This window comes from Triticum dicoccoides, chromosome 6A (genome assembly GCF_002162155.2).
Source record: "Triticum dicoccoides isolate Atlit2015 ecotype Zavitan chromosome 6A, WEW_v2.0, whole genome shotgun sequence".
NCBI classification, from domain to species: domain Eukaryota; kingdom Viridiplantae; phylum Streptophyta; class Magnoliopsida; order Poales; family Poaceae; genus Triticum; species Triticum dicoccoides.
Window position 1 is genome coordinate 630516998 of NC_041390.1, and position 3735 is coordinate 630520732.

A 3735-nucleotide genomic window follows, 5' to 3' on the forward strand; every position below is an offset into this window, starting at 1 on the left:
AACTACTCACACTTCATCGGAAGGGCTATGGTGTTGATGTAGAAGCCCTCTGTGATCGATGCCCCCTCCGGCGGAGCTCCGAAACAGGCCCCAAGATGGGATCTCGTGGATACAGAAAGTTACGACGGTGGAATTAGGGTTTTGGCTCCTGTTCTGATCATTTGGGGGTACGTGGATATATATAGGAGGAAGGAGTATGTCGGTGGAGCAACAGGGGGCCCACGAGGGTGGAGGGCGCACCTAGGGTAGGCAGGCGCGCCCCCTACCTCGTGGCCTCCTGTTTTATTTCTTGACATAGGGTCCAAGTCTCTCTGGTCTTATTCGTTGAGAAAATCACGTTCCCGAAGGTTTCATTCCGTTTGGAATCTGTTTGATATTCCTTTTCTTCGAAAACCTAAAACAGACAAAAAAATAGCAATTCTGGGTTGGGCCTCCGGTTAATAGGTTAGTCCCAAAAATAATATAAAATTGGATAATAAAGCCCAATAATGTCCAAAACATTAGATAATATAGCATGGAGCAATCAAAAATTATAGATACTTTGGAGACGTATCAGCATGGAACACTTTCCTAGAAAGAAAATTAAATTACCTTATGAATCTATTATGAGAGCCACTTATGGATTTCCTACCAAAGATGGCAATACCTATATCTATCCTTGTTTTTTATGCCTAGCTAGGGGCGTTAAACGATAGCGCTTGTTGGGAGGCAACCCAATTTTATTTTTATTCCTTGCTTTTTGCTCCTGTTTAGTAATAAATAATTTGTCTAGCCTCTGTTTTGGTTGTGTTTTTATGTTTAATTAGTGTTTGTGCCAAGTAGAACCGTTGGGAAGACTTGGGGAAAGTCCTGTTAATCTTGCTGTAAAAAACAGAAACTTTAGCGCTCACGAGAACTGCTGCCATTTTTATTTGGAAAGTGCTATTTAGTTAATTCTTTTTGCAGATGATTAATAGATAAATTCCTCATGTCCATAAATTTATTTTAGAATTGTTGCGGTTCCAGATCTTGCGCTAGCTACATATTACTACAGACTGTTCTGTTTTTGACAGATTCTGTTTTTCGTGTGTTGTTTGCTTATTTTGATGAATCTATGGCTAGTAAAATAGTTTATAAACAATGGAGAAGTTGGAATACAGTAGGTTTAACACCAATATAAATAAACAATTATTTCATTACAGTACCTTGAAGTGGTCTTTTGTTTTCTTTCGTTAACGGAGCTCACGAGATTTTCTACTTTAAGTTTTGTGTTGTGAAGTTTTCAAGTTTTGGGTAAAGATTTGATGGATTATGGAACAAGGTGTGGCAAGAGCCTAAGCTTGGGGATGCCCATGGCACCCCCAAGATAATCTAAGGACACCTAAAAGCCAAAGCTTGGGGATGCCCCGTGAGGCATCCCCTCTTTCGTCTACTTCTATCGGTAACTTTACTTGGAGCTATATTTTTATTCACCACATGATATGTATTTTGCTTGGAGCGTCTTGTATGATTTGAGTCTTTGTTTTTTAGTTTACCACAATCATCTTTGGTGTACACACCTTTTTACAGATACACACATGATTGGGAAATTATTAGAATATTGTATGTGCTTCACTTATATCTTTTGAGTTATATAGTTTTGCTCTAGTACTTCACTGATATCTTTTAGAGCACAGTGGTGGATTTGTTTTATAGAAACTATTGATCTCTCATGCTTCACCTAGATTATTTTGAGAGTCTTAAATAGCATGATAATTTTCTTAAATAATCCTAATATGCTAGGCATACAAGATTAATAATAAAATTCTCTTATGAATGTGTTGAATACTATCGGTGTCAAAACCGGCGGATCTCGGGTAGGGGGTCCCGAACTGTGCGTCTAGGCAGATGGTAACAGGAGGCAGGGGACACGATGTTTTACCCAGGTTCGGGCCCTCTTGATAGAGGTAAAACCCTACGTCCTTCTTGATTAATATTGATGATATGGGTAGTACAAGAGTAGATCTACCACGAGATCAGAGAGGCTAAACCCTAGAAGCTAGCCTATGGTATGATTGTATGTTCGTCCTACGGACTAAAACCCTCTGGTTTATATAGACACCAGAGAGGGCTAGGGTTACACAGAGTTAGTTACAATGGTAGGAGATCTACATATCCGTATCGCCAAGCTTGCCTTCCATGCCAAGGAAAGTCCCTTCCGGGCACGGGACGAAGTCTTCAATCTTGTATCTTCATAGTCCAGGAGTCTGGCCGAAGGTATAGTCCGGCTATCCGGACAACCCCTAATCCAGGACTCCCTCAGTAGCCCCTGAACCAGGCTTCAATGACAACGAGTCCAGCGCGCAGATTGTCTTCGGCATTGCAAGGCGGGTTCCTCCTCCAAGTACTTCATAGAAGATTTTGAACACAAAGGTAGTGTCCGGCTCTGCAAAATAAGTTTCCACATATTGCCATAGAGAGAATAATATTTACACAAATCTAATCTGCTGACGTATTCCGTAGCGTGACATCACACCACGACCAAGTCTTTATTCGGATCGCTTTACTGTCCCACCTCAGCGCGTTTAGCGAGGCGGTTTCCTTGGCACGTCTTGTCAAAGCAGAGATCGTGTCCCCTTATTCTGAGATTCTCATCAATACGGGCGCGGGTAACCCAACTGCGACATTGATTACGGCGCTTGGGAGATAAGCGAGTTTTACCAGGCTGGTGGGGACGCATAGTCACGTCCACCCATATAAGGGGATAAGCATCCACCTTTTCATCCACGCCTTCTTCCTCCTTTGCCTATCCATTTCCGTGCACTCGAGGTCCAGTGCCCAAGTCCGCACACCCCACCTCAACCTTCTCCAGCCATGTTCGGAGCGGGAGGCAAGTGGATGGTCTCCTCCATCACGGAGGGACACATCAAAAAACTGAGGAAGGCCGGATACTTGTCTAACGACATTGCGCACCGGCTTCCCGAAGAGGGGCAACTCATCCCCACCCCTAGGCCCCATGAGAGGGTGGTGTTCCTCCCCCATTTCCTCCGCGGACCGGGCTTCCCTCTCCACCCATTTGTCCGGGGGCTCATGTTCTACTATGGCCTGGATTTCCACGATCTGGCCCCGAACTTTGTCCTCAACATCTTGGTGTTTATCGTCGTGTGCGAGGCTTTCTTCTGCATCCGCCCCCACTTCAGCCTATGGCTCAAGACTTTCAATGTCAAGCCGAAGGTGGTGCGTGGCACCCAGGCGGAGTGCGGAGGCGCCATGGTGGGCAAGATGCCCAACGTCCTATGGCTCGAGGGCTCCTTCGTGGAGTCCCTAAAGGGGTGGCAGTCGGGGTGGTTTTACATCACCTAGCCGCGCGACCCTGAATGGGTCGTAGCCCCCGAGTTCCGATCCAGACCCCCTACGCGGCTCACCTCCTGGAAAGAGACGGGCTTGTCGTGGGGTAAAAAAGGAGAGCTGACCGGACTCCAAACATGCGTCCAAACCCTGGTGGACAAGAATCTCAAACGTAGTCCAGGTTATGCTCATCCGCTGGATCCTCCCGTGTCAACAACGGACTTTCAACATGTGGGAGTTCGACCCGGCGCAGCACCGAACTCTGAGCAGGCTCTTCGACACGATGTACGAAGATGCCTGGAAGGTGCTTTTCAAGGGCGCCGAGGCCCCCGCATCCGCTACTGAGGATCGCAGATTCAGCACGCAGCGTCACGCTCGTGCGGTAAGTTGTTTTTACCTTTTACAGGGTATTAGTTTTTCATAGTTTGA